This window comes from Castanea sativa, chromosome 6, assembly GCF_040712315.1.
Source record: "Castanea sativa cultivar Marrone di Chiusa Pesio chromosome 6, ASM4071231v1".
NCBI lineage: Eukaryota > Viridiplantae > Streptophyta > Magnoliopsida > Fagales > Fagaceae > Castanea > Castanea sativa.
The window spans coordinates 25935679-25953734 of NC_134018.1; the positions used below are offsets into that span (position 1 = coordinate 25935679).

At 33.2% G+C, this 18056-nt stretch overlaps 1 long non-coding RNA gene across 1 annotated transcript; it reads left to right on the forward strand.

The window, feature by feature from the left end:
• Positions 1-10217: 10217 nt before the first annotated feature.
• On the forward strand, positions 10218-11873 carry LOC142639017 (uncharacterized). The gene is made up of 3 exons (XR_012845103.1): positions 10218-10376; positions 10771-10833; positions 11622-11873. It is a non-coding gene; the product is annotated as an uncharacterized LOC142639017 (long non-coding RNA).
• The last annotated feature ends 6183 nt before the right edge of the window (positions 11874-18056 follow it).

Sequence of the window (18056 nt, forward strand, 5' to 3'; positions counted from 1 at the left end):
TGTAAGAGTCCATCTTTGATTAGTCTTTGAATTCTGTTTGAATTAACATGACCCAAACGCAAGTGCCAAAGATATACTTCATTAGTAGAAAGAAACTTTCTCTTTAATGATTTCACATGTGAATTATTATTTAATTCAGAATTGTATAATTCATGCTTATCAAGAGTTAAAATATAAAGACCATCAACAATATTGCCAGAACAGATAAACATTTTACCCTTCTTTATTACAACATTGTCTTTAAGGATAACACAATATCCATCTTTACCTAAAGAAGTTGCAAAAATTAAATTCCTACGAACATTAGGTACATAAAGACATTCTTTCAATATTAAAACTCTAGACTCAAAGCACAAATTAAACACTCCAACAGATACAACTAGAACTCTACTCCCATCTGCTAAGGTAAGAAACAATTCTCCTTCATTCAGCTTTCTAGTCTCCTAAAACCCTTACAAAGAATTGCAGATATGATTAGTACAACCTGAATCCAAACACCAGGAATCTGTGGGATTCTGTACCAAAAATATTTCAAGAAGAAAGGAAATTTTCATACCCTTGTTCTTGGCAGCCTTAAACTTTGGACAATTTCTCTTCCAATGTCCTTTCTCACCACAATGGAAACACTTTCCTTTGAGCTTCTTTCCTTTATCGACAACCCCTAAGGCAATTTGCTTACCCTCTTGCTTAGTGAAGTCCTTCTTCTTCTTCTTCTTCTTACCCTTGTCTTTCGACTTAGGTTGAGAAGTAGAAGCTTCACCAACATTGGCTTTAACACTAGAAGTACCAAGGAGGCCTTCCGCCGCTACCAATTCATTCATTAATTTAGACAAAGAATAAATCTTTTTGTTCATATTATAATTCAGTCTGAATTCCTTGAATGATTCCGGTAGTGACTGGAGTATCATATCCACTTGGGATTCTCCATCAATGTCGGCACCTAAAACCTCTAATGTATTCAGATTAGAGATCATTGTAAGACAATGCTCTCTTACTGAAGTACCTTCAGCCATTTTGGTATTATAAATTTGTCTCATGGTTTCTTGCCTTGCTGAACGGCCTTGCTCACCAAACATCTCCTTCAGACTATGCATAATGTCCGAAGCAAGTTCTACATCCTGCATTTGATGCTGTAGAACATTTGAGATGGATGCTAGGATATAGCATTTGGCCATTTCATTAGATTTCTGCCAACAATCATATCGCTGTTTTTCCTCAAGAGGAGCATCTAATGAAGGAAAGCTAGGACATGATTAAGTAAGCACATATTTGTGCTCTTCAGCTGTTAAAACAATGTCCAAATTTCTTTTCCAGTCAACATAGTTGGATCCAGTCAGTTTGTTTTGATTAAGAATAGAAACAAGTGGACTAAATGATGCCATGTTCAAATCTGAAAATAATAAACATGAATATAATAAGTAAACTGGACATTATCAATTTTGCATATAAACATATAGTATGGAACCTTAATAAAACCATAACATAATATATGCAACGACAACCCAATCCCATATTCAATATTCCTCAGCATAGAGTGAACATTAAATACTATGATTGATTGAGAACTATTCTCATTATTAGTGCTATCATGAAAATTCTTACCGAACACTAATAATATACCGTTTTATATTTAGCCTCTAAGTAATATTAGTAAGAACCCAGCATAGAGGATACTATAATACTTAGTCTAGTGTATACCATTGTCTAGAATCATGTGTAGCCACATTTCATCCCTTTAACAGGTTTATTTTAGAGTATCATGATACAAACACCCTCCGCATGGAATGCAAAGCTCGAAACTAAGACAAGGCATTTGATTAAACCACTATAAACCAAGAAATTCAATCTTGTAGGACCATAAAATAAATACTCTCCGCATGGAATGCTAAGCTCGATGCAAAGACAAAGTATATATTTCACACTACTATGAACCAACAATGGATGCTGTGAGGTCCAACCCTTGTATCTCTCTCCCACTAGATGTTTTAAGATAAAGGTTTTTAAATTTAAAACATGCATAGACTAATTACACATTGCCTTGCTCTTTATATATGTAAAGACACATAGAAAATTTCTGAATCCACAGTCCTCGATCGATCGACGACAGATTCTCGATCGATCAAGAATAACTTCTATGAAGCTCGATCGATTCTCGACAGATCCTAGATTGATCGAGAGATCTTCTGTCAGTTCGATAGATGCTCAATCGATCGAGCGTCGCGAATTTTCAATTTTCCAGAATTTTTTCTAAGACAGTTTTTCTACGTTTTCATGTACAAAACAACCAACATACGATCATAATGAACATAAATTGATATCAAAACTAAATTACATTGACGCTATAGCCTTAAAGTTTAGTTTAACATACTTAAACTCAAAATTAAACAACATCATAACATCAATATCAATTTTTATCAAACAATAATTTCAACAACCATGCAGAAAACTATTTTCTAACAACATGAAATCATTATTATCAGTTCTAAAACTCAAAACATGTTAAACAGATATGAAAATGAAGACTACTCTGGTACCATTTGATTGAAATATGCATGTGTGCAACGGAAAAGTAACAGATCTACTTCATTCATAAAAGTTAACATGCACTATATAAGTTTTAGAATTTAAGAATAAGAGAGTGTACCTTGGAGCGGTGAATCTCAAAACAAAAGATCAAAATCACTTGGGAACACTTTCAATCTTCACTCCAATTCCACTAACGCCTAAGATGTGTGGTCTCTCAATCAGTTCCAAAGGGAGAATGTCAAAATGTCTAACACTTTGTTTCACACCAATTCACAATAGTGTTCATTCAATTCTATACAGAAAAATCTGTATATTTCTCTCCTTATATCTAACTGATTATCTAATTGGGCTGGCCTTTTGGGCCTTTCCAATTGGGCTTAAGTGTGTGGCTTGGAGTGGGACCAAAAGGGACCAATGAGACACTAGCTCCAATGGGCCTTGGGCTTTTCTGTCAACTCTTGACAAGTCTAAAGTTACCATTAACTATATTTAATATCACTATATAAATATAGTTGCACTCTAGGCCTTATCTATAAATTATATCCCAAGACTTTATTGTACATGCAACCCCTTCAAATATTCGTAGTAACACAAAGTCATGGATGTAGACTGTCACTCTGTAGATTACTACATCTTATCCTTGAGTACCTGGTTTAATCCTTTGAGTTATTCATCATATATTTATGAAATCCAATTTCATATATACATACATATATATATATATATATATATATATATATATATATATATATATATACTATTTACTAAAGTAGTTAGGCCTAACATTCTGAATAATAAGCCCATTAAACTTATCTCAAGGGAATATTTTGTATCTCCGTTAAGAGACTATGTATTCCATCTTGAGAATATATGTTCCATCAACATTAAATGTGGTTGCTCAACATACTGAGGTTTTGACCGTGACTCTAGATCTCACTCCTGATATATCAAAGCAACCTATACCTTATGATCAGGTCCATTATTCTCTCAAGATTAAGAGTTCATGCAAATATAAGTCGTGAGTTTATTATTCATTTGACAGTCGTTAGAAGAATAATAAATCTCACACCAGTCCATTTTAATATGTTTTAATTCTTAAAACATATCAACATATCAACTAGAAATCTCTATTTCCATGATCAAGACAAATTATCTTAGTTGATATGTTATAGTCTTCGCAAATGAAATGCCCAATTTTATCATCGACTACGAATTAAAATTCTGAGTTTACAAAGAACTTGTGATTTATATCTTCTGTGACTTTTCACATAAATCACATACTATGCATCTCATGGACTATATGATAATGTCCTAATATTCATGTTACCATTATTTTAGATAATAGCAAAACAACTTTATTAAACACAACATTAAGTCATACATAATATCATACATAATAACATACATAGCATCATACAATAGGATTTAAGGGCATACATCCTATTTGTTCTATTAATGTTCTCCAGGTTTTTTTCTTTCTTACTCTTTTTTCATGCTTGATCTGTTCTTTTTCCCCCCTATGTATGGTGCTTTTATTAGATTTTTTTTTCCAGTTTATCTGTCATTGACTTTCCATCTGTGTATAGAGGAGAAAGTAGAAAATGTGATGAGAGAATTAAGAGCATGTCCATCAAAGGATGTAATTTCACCATGATTGGTTGGACATTTGGAGTTGACGGAATACCTCTTCACTCTCTTTAAAGCAATCTTTCACTAACACAGGTTTTATTTCTTCTTTACCTTTCTTATATGAGACACTTTGTAATTTTTCCTATTTGTTTTTGGACTTCTATTACTTATGTTAAATACCTTTTCACATTGATCTTATTTTAAAATAATTTTTTATGCAATTTTTTAGTGTATACTGCCATGATCAGCATGAAGATTAGTTTTTTGGTGTTTATTAATTATATGTTATTGAATCACACTTAGTACATAATACCTCTTTGGCCTTCAAATAGTGACATGCATTGATCTCACAACCAATATAGTTTATGTATAATGTTTATCTTTTTTTTCTTTTTCTTTTTTGGAGAAAGATTGTTTATCTTAATTGATTGCGCCTTGAATTTTACATATGCTTCAATTGTTAGATTACCAAAATCTTCAATTTTTTTTTTTTTTTATGATTTTAAATTTAGTTACTTCTTCATTCTGCAGCCTTTGAAATGATTTAGTTTTGCTTGGAATGTTTGGATTTATTTTTTAGGGTACTCCGGAAATATAATTCAAAGGATAAGATATTTAGATTGTTTTAATACTTGGGCTGCTAATTAATATACAACAGATTTATCTTAACTGAGTTAATCATGTTTGCTTGACAGTTGGCTAAGTTTGTTAGCATGATACGTGTTTGACAAAATGTCTTATGGACTTGCATTTTGATTCCTTAGAATTATGTTGTTCAGAAAATATATACCTGCAAAACAAATCCTCTGACTTTTAATACCATTAAGATGATTGCACTATAGACTCATAGGTAATAAAAGATGATTGCATTATTGACTCATAAAATAGATGCCTACAAAAGAGAAGGCCAAGGATGGCCCATAGCTGTATGATGCCAGTTACCATCTCTTCAATCCATGGATCTTTTTCTCTCTTTTATTTTTTTGGTAATATGTTCGAAATATTCCTAGAGGAATGCCTCCAGACCATAACCACCACCTTATACTTTGTAGGGCTAGAGTTGCCATTGTTCACAAAGGTCAGTGATCTGCTTATTTACTTTGATTTCAAGGAAATATTTAAAATATAAATGAAAAAAAACCAACAGTAGTTTTACATAAATAAATTTTTAGAGTAAACATAGTAGAATTGAGATACTTACTTCAATGCTTTTGACTAGGTTAGTATAGGGGGGTCTCTTGGGTTCTGTACGTCTAAATATTGTAGTGCTCTTTACACTCAAACTCACATGACTGAATTTATATAATAACTAAAGGAACTTATTGTGCATTTTTCATTCTTGAAGAGAATTTTCATGTTGATGATCATGACATATTTTGGTTTGGGGAAAAAATATAGGTGCACTTTAATGGTTTTCAGCATACTATGAATATGATTTAGTATAAATGTGTCCACATATTTATTTGATTGATCTTCAGTTGCATAAGAAAGTTAAGCTTAAAGTATGTAATATGGATGTGTTTTGCACATTTTGATGAATCGTTTTCCTTAAATGTCAAACATTAACAAAAAGAAAAAATTGTTGTAGGAAAACCAAAGGCTGCCAACTCCATCAACAATCAAAAAATAGAAGTAGCAGAAAGCTTAACTAATAATTCTCCATTTGCTTCCCTCATAATTGTTGAAGCTCTAAAATGCCAATCCAAATGCTTCACAAATAATTAAATAACTTATCTTTCCTTTTTTTTTTTTTTCTTGAAGGAAACATATATTTTATTGCAATTGCATCAAAGAAAAATTGTTGTTGGACAAAGCTTCATCCATCCACACTATCAAATTCGTCAGGCATGCCTAGCCACTGTATGATTTTCCATGTTAACTTCTCTTTTTACAACAAAAACTTCAAAGTGCTCAAAGTTGTTCAGTAATGGTCTTACCTCCTCAATGATGTTTCTAACCATGTTGATCTATATTCATATGGATATGTAGCTGAATCACCTTCTAAAATATAAGCATTTTTCTGTTCTTCATGAGCAAAATTCCAGCAACTCAAAACAGCCACCAGCTCAACTTCTAGAGGATCTTCGAATTGTCTTCTTTTTTTTTTTTTTTACGTATAGCACTGTCATTGGAAGAAACACTGAAATTTTAGATAATGGCACACATTATTGTTAAAGTTTTAAACTTTATATCCAAATTTGCTGCTAAAATATGATTTAAGGCTTTGGTCATTAATTTCCTTTGAAGCACTATTTGTGCATGATTTTTTAGGAGAAGAACAGGGGGCTGGTTATTTTAGTGAGAGTGTGTTTATTTATGTAAATTTGAATGCATATGTAAATTGCAAATATGACTGCATTTTTTTTTTTTTTGAGAAATTTATTGTTGATGAGAAATGGTTATTTTAAAGAGTTGGGAGTTTGGTCCTGTCAAATCAAAGAACCAAAAAGATACAATTACATGGTACTATACTTAACCTCCATGCCTCTCTCTCTCTTTCTCTCTTTCTCTCTTTCTCAAATATCTCTCTATTATAATTTCATTCAATTTCTACTTTTCAATATTAAAGTTTTTTTCATCTTCTTATGAAAAAATTAATAACAAAAGTCTTCATTCCAGGTTAATATGAAAGGTTTCAATTGAATACCAGGAGCTAAATCATTCTATAATTATGTTGCACCTAAAGCTAAGAAGCCTACAACCAGGACATCCAACTATTTGCAAAGGTGGTGCTGTTGTTGTTATAGAAAGAGGAAAATGAAGGTTTTAAGAAGCCTAAATCTGAGATAAAGAAATGGTATTTCTTTTCCATTGTTAGAGCACTCACATTAGTCAGTGCATAATAGAAAAATATGTAAAATTTACATAGCTTTGCCTAAAAATGACCCACATCAATTCTTTTATAATTGTGTAAATTTACACCAACACTATTCATTTTGCATTTAGTTTTTTTTTTTTTTTGTTACGTATCCCGAGAATGAAGGAAGAGAGTGGATAGTGGTGGTTGTGTATGAAGAAAGAAAAATAATTAAAAAAAATTAAGAAAATTTGATAGTTTAATGAAATGTAGTGTAAAATAGATTATCTTATGTAGGGTGTTTTGAAAAGTATGAAAAATAGAAAAAAAAAAAAAAAAAAAAAAAAAAAAAAAAGAGTAGATTTTTGTGCTAAAATAGACAATTTTTTACCCAAGCTAAAGCAAATGCTCTTAGGAAGTTAAATAATGCAAAATTTTGTTAGTGGTGTTGCTTTTGTTGTTGTCATCAACCCAAAGGGTATAAGATACGGTGATTGATAATCTAAAGTGGTGCTTACTTCCTAGAAATACCAAAATTAACCGTTGCACCTTAACTTGGGACTTCTTTGGCTTGAATTGTTTAAAAATTATGTATGTTTGAAGAAATTTAGTAATATTATTATACCCTTTTTTTTATTCCTAGGTTTTTGAAGATAGCTTTTTCATTCATTCTTTGTTTGCCAATAGGTTCTTCTTTCTAATGGTCAAGGTTTTACAAGTGTTAAAGTTGTTTTACAAGGTTTTACAAGTGTTTGCCAATAGGTTCTATCAATGTTAAAGTTGTTCTGTATATACAAGTGCTGATGGCATTACTGTGGCCACTGCTTTTAAAAGATAGCACCCTAAGGCTGTGAAAGGTAATTGAAAAATGCCAATTAGCTGTAAACTCAGATGGCAAAGAAGGAAAGTGACTAAACTAAAGTAATAGAATGAACTCTTTACACATAAGTGTATTTTTTGGTGGCGTATGACTAAGTGTTTATTGGTTTGGTTCCTTATTTTTATGCCATTACTCTTTTGGATGCATCACTGTGCCTACATTTTGTTATAGCAATTTGAATGTTTGCTCTAAAAAAATGATACTTTTTCAACAACCATGCAAAAAATTAAATACATATATAATCTTCTAACATCATGAAACTATTATCTCTAATTCCAAAACTCACAAAACATGTTATACAGATTCGAATTGAAGACCGCTCTGATACCATTTGATGGAAAATTACATGTTTGTATCGCATACAAAAACACAAGCAACGAAAAATTAACGGATCTACTTCATTCGCAATTGATAACATGTACTATGTAAATTTCAAAATTCTAGAACAAGAGAGCATATCTTGGTGCGGTGAAATTCAAAACCAAAGTTAGTAGTACTCGAGAATACTTTTAATCTTCACTCTAATTCCACTTTACGCCCAAGATGTGTGGTCTCTCAATCAGTTTCAAAGGGAGAATGATAGAGTTTCTCACTTTCACATACACACCATTTCACAATGATGTCTATCTTTTTCATACTTCAAAATTTTGTATGTTTCTCTCCTTATAACTGATTATCTAATTGGGCTAGCCTTTTAGGCCTTTCCAATTGGGCTTTAGTATGCGACTTGGAGTGGGACCAAAAGGGACCAATAAGACACTAGCTCCAATGGGCCTTGGGCTTTTCTATCAACTCTTGACAAGTCCAAAGTTACCATTAAATATATTTAATACCATTATATAAATATAGTTATACTCTAGGCCTTATTTATAAATTATATCCCATGACTTTATTATACATGCAACCCCTTCATAAAATATTCGTAGTAATACAAAATCATGAAAGTAGACTGCCACTTTGTAAATTACTACATCTTATCCTTGAGTACCCGGTTTAATCCTTTAAAGTTATTCATCATATATTTATGAAATTCAATTTCATAAATATATACTTTAGTAACTTCTTACCAGAGTGGTTAGGCCTGACTCTCTGAATAACTAAACCCATTAAACTTATCTCAAGGGAATATTTTATATCTCCGTTAACAGACTATGAATTCCATCTTGAGAATATATGTTCCATCAACACTAAATGTGGTTGCCCAACATACTAAGGTTTTGACCATTACTTTAGATCTCACTCCTGATATATCAAAGCAACCTACACCATGATTAGGTCTATTATCCTCTCAGGATTAAGAGTTCATGTAAATAGAAGTCGTGGGATTTATTATTTATTTAACAGTCGTTAGGAGAATAATAAATCTCACAGCGGTCTAATTCAATATGTCTTAACTCTTAAAATATATCAACACATCAACTAAAAGTCTCCATTTCCATGATCAAGACAAATCATCTTAGTTGATATATTATAGTCTTCGCAGATGAAACGCCCAATTTCATCATTGACTACAAACTATAATTCTAAGTTTACAAAGAACTTGTAATTAAATCTTCTGTGACTTTTCACATAAATCACATACTATGCATCTCATGAATTATATGATAATATCCAATATTCATGTTACCATTATTTTAAATTATAATAAAACAACTTTATCAATCACAATATTAAGTCATACATAATGTCATACATAGCATTATACAATAGAATTTAAGGGCACTAATATTAACAGACTTTGTTATCTTTGTTTTGATCAATGAAAGACCTCACACAATTAGAATAAGGGAAGGGATGCAATGCTATAATGTTTTTTATGTTTTGCTTTCTGGAAAATTGTAATGTATTTTTAGTAAAAATGGTAGGTTTATTGTAGGACTATCGAGCCAAATTTGAATGCTACCTAAAGGATAAAAAATAAAAATAAAATAAAGTTTGCTAAGTGCTAAATTAGCCATGATAATTGATAATAAGTTAGATTTGGGATTGGTTTATAATTTGATGATTGTAACTAGAAATCACATCAGACTTGAATTGGGTTGAATAGAAAGTATTGACTTTTAAAAAAATAATAGAAAACTAACCCAAAAAAAAAAAAAAAAGAGTACGATATAAGGATCACATCATAATTATCCCTCCAATTGTTCAATTCAAATCTGGAATTGGAGTCCAATTTTGCTCCATTTGTCTAAATTTAAGTGGTTATTATGATGCATTAAAACCTTACACGAAAGCCAAAAAGACATCAATAATCAAGTTCATTCACCTGGGCAAGAACATCTCACTTGCACACTTTTATGCACACTTTTATCGGTGGACTCAAAATAGAGTCTCATGCTCTTTGCTCTCTTAAACGTTTCCTCCCCTTTATTGGTTCCCTCACACAATCTCAATATCTGTCTCTTTGTTTTGTGGGTTTTGTTGAATTTGTATTTTATTCCTGATAGTTGTTTTGATGGTGTTATAGGCTCAACCATGTGATTTGTGAAAGAAGGATAACAGAGATCTCACTAGGCCTCTATTGATTCCATAGTAACTCCACTGGTACTCCTCTCTCTCTCTCTCTCTCTCTCTCTCAATTTTGATTTCAAACTTAATCTCTTATGCAATATTCGTTTATTCCAAAGACGCTAGGAATGACTTGACTAACCATCCTCTAACAACATTCTATTCAAAGAATAGAGAGATACACCCTTAGAGAAACTTTGGTTGTCCATCATGGAAGTGTAACTCCTCTCTCTACTGTCTGTTACCCTTATTAGCGACTTTAAAAATAGAGATCAGATAGAGTTTGTTGATTGGCCATACAATACATACTCAAAAGGAGTTTTTTTCTCTTCCTCGCTCAAATGGTCCATCATCTTACCCAATGACCTGCCATACAATTACAAACTAAGGTTTTTTTTTTTTTTTTTTTTTTTCCCTATGGAAATTCCAGGCACCAACAGCGATTGGAGGTTCAAAAGCATGGATGGATTTTTTCAATATTATTGTCATTAAGGTTCATATCTCTCTCATTTTCTCATTTAGTTTTCATTCCCTTATTTGAAATAGTGATGGGTTTGTGTCAATTAATGATCTTTGCAACTTCAATGCTTTTAGTTTTATTTATATTGAGGTAATATAATATTTGTATGTGGGATTTGGTACTGCAGTGGTAAAAGGGTGGTCAGTGACTCAAATTATTGGTGTCATAATATTGAAACTACCAGAAATAGTGGACACTGAGTCATAGAGATATTAGCGTATGTTTTGAATTGGATTAATTGATGGACTATCCATTTTATTCCTATTCATAAAATCTTCCTTTGTCATGTGGTTTCACATTCAATTGTTCTTCTTCCATGTGTTCACAAAAAATTAGCTAAAGGTATCCATGGTTAAATTGTTAACCAATAGCTCCTCCCCGTGTATAAGAATTTTGTTATGAAGCCTATTTGAATGCAAAATATCTAATAAAATGTTTGACAGAAAGTGCAGTACATGTTTTTAATGCATCTTCTAGCCACTCGATAATTTAAGTTAACAATGACAATGACACTGGAAGTGTCACTCAGGATGAATCTTCTAAATATAGCCACGTGATATATAGCTTATGCGCAATTGTTTAATTCATTATATGTGAATAGTTTGTCTCTATTCAATTTAATAGAAAAGTGTCATACAAAATTTTAATCAAAGTAAAGGTTTGTGTTAATTTGTCATCAACAAAATGTCCTCTGTTCTTGATTTCATAAATGCCATTGTTAAAAGCATATGAAACTTGATATATGCGTTTTGTAATTTCAGAGGCAAGTGATGTTGTGGACCTCTTAAGGATGATACAATCAATTTTTTTGACCTTTGAGACCCCAATGCTCTGAAGGTGAAATTTTCATAACTATGTGGGGTTACTTTGATTTGTTTCTGATTGTAAACAAATATTTTGTCGAAGATTCATGGAGTTAATATTTTTAGCCACTGTTATACATACAGGTTCAAATTAAAAATCATGTCAAAATCCAAGACTAGATTGTGATTTATATAATATCTGTTTCAATCTCTCTCTCTCTCAAGAAAACCTTGACACTATTTTCTGTTTGTTTGTCATTGTTTTTTTATTTATTATTATTTAAATCTTTCATATTGAGGGCAAGTTGTACATTTAGGTGATTATGCTGAGGTGTGAAAATTTCCATATTGAAGTTGATGAGGATATAGAGATATATGCGTAAAAACACGAAGATGTGTTATCATGAAATCACTCTGAACATTTTTTTCAAGAATTCTTGAAGTTGATGAAGACAGAGACAATTGATAAAATTCTTTAATGTTTTTTTTTTCCCCTTTTTATCAATATTGTTCAAATGTTTCCGTGTGTATGCATGGGTTACATGCTAGTAAGTAATAAAAGTAAAAACCTCATGCAAGAGTGCATTAGGCATTGCCATATGGCACTCTGAACTTGCATTTAACTTAAGAAATGGGCTGGCATTTAAATTCTCAAACCCAATTAATAAATTAGAACCCAACCACCCTGTTACTGTTCTTTGCACTCCTCTTAAGAAATGAAACAATTGGCATAAATAATTCACGTCTCTCTCTCTCTCTCTCTCTCTCTCTCTCTCTCTCTCTCGGTTGCTACCTCTTTCTCCCTCTGAACTCTTCAATTACCATTCAATTTAATGCACACTTTTGTGTTTCTCTCCATCTATTGATTTCTCTCTCTCTCTCTCTCTCTCTCTCTCTCTCTCTCTCAGATCATCTTTTTTGATTTAGGTACTGAGTTTGTGGTTCGCAATATTTAAAGGAACATAGGCTCAAAAAAAATCAAATCTTCAACTTTAACGATTACAATAACAAAAACTAAATTGAAGGAGGAACAATCACTGGCCAATGAATATCAAAACCTTCTTCTGTATGTAAGAGGTACAAAATACAAACTCAATTTGTTTATTTTTTGTTGACGTTTGGTATTGGGATTTTGCTAATAGAAATGGTTTGTTTGTTTTGCTTTGATATTTATATTGGTTGAGATATTTATTGACCCACACCGTTTCTATAATTTATAACTTGATCTTTAGGTGAGTGGTTTAAATATGTTACATGGGGATGCGATTAAGAAAAATTGTCAAATTTGATACTATTTGGATTTTAAGACTTAGAAAGATCTGTGAGGGAGAAGCTTGACTATAAGATCGAGCTCTTCCACGTCATTTGCAATCACAACACACACACCCATGTATCTATGATTTTTGTAGTTGATTCCCATTTCAAAGAGCCCATGAGTAGTTATATATTTTATTTTGAATCCATAAGGTTTGATAAATGCTTGAAAGAAAATTGATTAATTATATTTCTATCTTGATAATTTTATAATTTATTTCTGTTTGTTCTTTATTTTGTTTGGGATTAGAAACAATTAAATTTGGGAAAAGTTGATTGAAAGCACTTACAGTTACAAATACATAGCTTGCATTCATTGGGTTTTCTTTATTGTTGCTCATGCCAATGTTGGTTGAATGATATTTCAGCCTCTAATTGACATTGGTGGAAATAAATTAGCTTACCTTTGAATAATAAAGTCGTCAATTGTTCTTATGTTCAACTTTCTTTATATGCCTCATTAAATCTATTTCTTTTTTTTTCCCATAAGGATTATGTTAGTAAGAAAAAATGACAATATTGGCGAGGTGTTCGAAAAAAAGGCTTCCATAGGTATATTATTTTTTAATTCTTATTTGATACATATTCTTTCTATATGGATAACTCTCCTGTGGTGGAGCTTAATGCTCTAAAATAGTGAAAGAGAATCACAAGTAGCATATGCAGTTAGCGCTTCCTAAGCCCAACACATATTTTCTTTCATTTTTCTTAGTGACAATTAGTGATGTTTTTATTTAACTTAATTTGAATTTGTGTTTCCTACTTTTCTTTTTTTTAAGTAAATAGTAATACTTATTAGAACACACACGAAAATAGTAATACTAGTTTTTTAAACCGGGTTTATAATAGATTACATAATGAGGTGTTTCCTTCTCTCTTTTTTTTCTTTTTTCTTTTTTTATTGAAGTCATTTGCAATTTGTGGAGTCAAGAATTAATGTTATTGTTAGGGTCATATTTTCTTGTAATTGGCTAATTCTTTGACAAAATTCACTTTACTTGTAATTGGGTAGATCTAAGATTGGTTTAGTACTTCAAGAAACATGTTGTTCATATTGAGTATTAAAGACATGAAGATCAGTTCAAGAAAAAAGTGAAAAAAAGTTGTTCATTAAGACTCGACAGATAGCTCGATAGATGTCTGCTATCGAAACTTATTGTGAAACTTGATAGATAGCTCGACAGCAGCTCCATCTATTGAGACTTACGATTTTTAGTTTTTCATATCTAAAATTTGGCCTAAGCTTGTGCAATTTTTTAAGGTTTCTTTTCTCAACTTCGTATCACTTGTAGCTTTAGATGAGCATCTTCAAACACAACTAAGCAATGTGAGCTCTATGGCTTTTTTATGTGATCCATATGATTTGGTTGATCTCTTATCTTTCATATTTTAAATCACTCTTTTTGATGGGGAAAACTAGAAAATACTAAGAGAAAGGCATAAATAACCATCTCACCACTAAAACTCGCTGTCGAGGGCGAAAAAGTTTCCTTTCCCACAAATGAGATTTATATTGGGTCGGGGCCCTAAACCAAAACTCGACGATGGGCTCGATGCACGGCCCAAAGGCTATTGGCGAAGATCCAAATAATTCACCGTGTTTTCATGCCTCGGGCCTAGATTAAGACTTGCAGGAATGGCCCTTCAACAATCCCTACAACGAACACGTCAGTGTGGTTAAGAAGTCTACTGTAAGAAATGGCCCAATGGTAAAGAGTTTCTGCAGAAAATAACCCAGCGGTAAAGTGCATCTGCAGAAAATAGCCCAGCCGTAAAATGTTCCTGGAGAAAAAGAGTAACCCAGCTATAAAATGCTTCTGTAGAAGACAGTAACCCAGCTGTAAAATACTTCTATGGAAAAAGTAACCCAGCCATAAAGTACTTCTGCAGAAAAGAGTCACCCAGCCGTAAAAAGATTTCTGCAGAAAAATAACTCGCAGTAAATTTTTTCACAAATCGAGAGAAAGGTTCATATTTTAGGACTCATTATCCGTTATCTCTGAAGAAGAATCTTCTAATATGACAATATGAGGGAAAAATTCTATTGTAACAGTTACATCATAACCATCAATAATAAATGAGTAAGTAAATGCCATAGGTTCCATGATAACAAACAATGGAGAAGACTTAGCGTGAGATGAAGGGAGAGAGAGAGATCCCAGCCAATGCAGCAAGGTCATTATGGTGCCAAAGCATGCTCTTGAGTGTAGTACATATAATGGGTAGAGAGAGACATGTGTGGGCAGTGAGCAAAAGTGTATAGTGGGCTGCTGGAACTTGCTGCTAGGGAGGAGCTGAATGTTTCAAACTTGAGGTATGAGAGGTGTTTTTAAGCTAGGAGTGGGGGAACTCGGTTTCCATGCTCAAGAATGAGAGCTTTATGACTTAGAATCTTGCTGGGATTTTGAGAAGCTGATATGGAAAGGTTTTTGTGAGGGTTTTCTCCATGAGTGTGTTTCTTGGTATGTTCCTTCTCCCCCCCTTGAGGCATTAACAGAGGGTTCTATTTATAGTTGAGATTTAGGGGGCAATTGGCAAATAACTCTTGCTAAATCTCCCCCAATCTTCAGAAAATCCTTAGGGATTCGTTTCTTGGAATGTTAGCTAAGAATGGTAAGCTTGACCATTTGAAGACTCTTGCTATTTTTGATGCAATATCAGCTGGGTTTCTGACCTTGCATTAATGTTGATTGGTCTTGGCTGTTGGGTTTAAAGCATGCATTAAGCTAATGACCTTGGTTGTGCTGCTTACTAGATTCAGAGCTTCCAAAGGCAAGTTAAATCACCCCAAGCCAGGTGTCAACCTTGGAGCCTTTGCTGGGAACTCTGTTGGGCTCTCCTTGGTGCCCTCCAAACCACATTTCCCTAAGTTTCCCCATTAGGGATTCACGTGCTTGGTCCATGAACCAGAAAATACGTATTTTTTAGTATGAAAAATGAGCTGATTTGAGCTTGCTTCAGGGCATTAATGGCTGCCTTGGATGCTTGACCAAATATGTTGGAGAAGAAAGAAGGGGTGGTTGGCTGAAGTGCTTTCAGCCCCCTATTGGGTCTTTTCAGCCTTTTGTTAAGTCCATTTCAGCTTTATGTCACCCAATGACTGATGATATTTCAGAAAGGTTTGACCCTTGATGGACACGTGTCTTGTTCTGACTTGATGGGACAAGCTGATGCCTGACAGCAGTGGGCTCCAACTGCTGACTTGTGCTGGATTTTTGGTTGATTAGCTCACGTGAGCTTTTGCTGATGGTGCCTGGGTTTTGGACTGAGCTGGTCTAGATGGGCCTCACGTTTGGGCTGCTTTGGGCCTAATTGTTCCCTCCAAATGAAGAATTTTGCCATGACACTCATGGGTTTTTATAAACTTTGCAAGAGAGGTATTTTCTTAGAGGATAAATACTTATATTTCCCATGAGTAAGGGATTTTGTATATGTGAAATAATTGTTGAGATAATATTTAGGCTTTGTAAATACGTGCCAAAAATAGTATTTGGGTTTTTGGAAATAGTGCCAAAAATAAAATTGGGTTTTTAGAAATAGTTGCCAAGATGACGTTGGGCTTTTCAAAATAATGCCAAAACATTATTGGGCTTTATGAAATAGTTGCCAAAATGATATTGGCCTTTAGGAAATAGTGCCCAAAACAATATTGGGCTTTATGAAATAGTTGCCAAAATAATATTGGGCTCTAGGAAATAGTTGCCAAAATGATATTGGGCTTTAGGAAATAGTTGCCAAAATAATAGTTGCCAAGATGACGTTGAGCTTTATGAAATAGTGCCAAAACATTATTGGGCTTTATGAAATAGTTGCCAAAATGATATTGGGCTTTAGGAAATAGTGCCCAAAACAATATTGGGCTTTATGAAATAGTTGCCAAAATTATATTGGGCTTTAGGAAATAGTTGCTCAAAATGATATTAGGCTTTAGGAATAGTTGTCAAAATAATATTGGGCTTTAGGAAATAGTGCCCAAAACAATATTGGGCTTTGGAAATAGTTGCGAAATTAGTATTTGGGCTTTGTAAAATAGTTTGCCAAATTAGTATTTGGGCTTCGTGAAATAGTTTGCCAAATTAATATTTGGGCTTTGTAAAATAGTTTGCCAAATTAGTATTTGGGCTTCGTAAAATAGTTTGCCAAATTAGTATTTGGGCTTTGTGAAATAGTTTGAGATTTCGTAAAGAATGTCGCCGCGTAGCAACGGGCTTTGTAAGGTGCCGTGTAGCAACGGGCTTTGTAAGGTGCCATGTAGCAACGAGCTTAAAGGTGCTGTGTAGCAATGGGCTTAGAGGTGCCGTGTAGCAATGGGCTTTGTAAGGTGTCGTGTAGCAACGGGTTTCATAAGGTGCCGTGTAGCAACGGGCTTAAGGGTGCCGTGTAGCAATGGGCTTTGTAAGGTGCCGTGTAGCAACGGGCTTAGAAAAGGGTTTTGTTGGGCTTTTTGAGTCTTGTCAACGAGTTAAATGATTTTGGGCCTTTTGTGGAGGGTGTATAATTTTGTGGCCCAACATTGATAGATGGGTATTTTTGCGAAAACTCATGTTGGATAATATGTGGAATGTAATGGGTAATATTTGTGAGATGGCCCAAGGTAATTTGTGGGGCTTATATATGTAGGAAATATTTGTGGGAGCCCAATAACATGGAGAATATTTATGTGGGGAAATATTTATGTGGGCTTCGAAATAATTATTGGGCTTGTGTGGGTATTTTTCTGTGCGTGGGCTAAAGAAGTTAGGGCCCGAAAATTTGTACCTCAACACTCGTCAATCATAAAACATGTGTGTGCAATTCATAAAAGCCGTGCTTAGTAGGGTGTAGCACTTGCACAGCAAAATAAGGATGTTCAAGCTTACATAATTGGGTATTTTCTTTTCTTTCTTATATGCCCATGAATGATATGCTTAAAAGAAAAATATGCAAAGAACATGAAAAACAAAAAGAATCAAAATGCTTTTAATATGGTTGCAAGTGCGTTTCTAGGAGATGTGGGAGTTATATGATGTACCTTGAAGGTGATAATCCCCATCAAACAGTTATGATTGTGTGTGAACGTATTTGATCCTCCTATGTCAT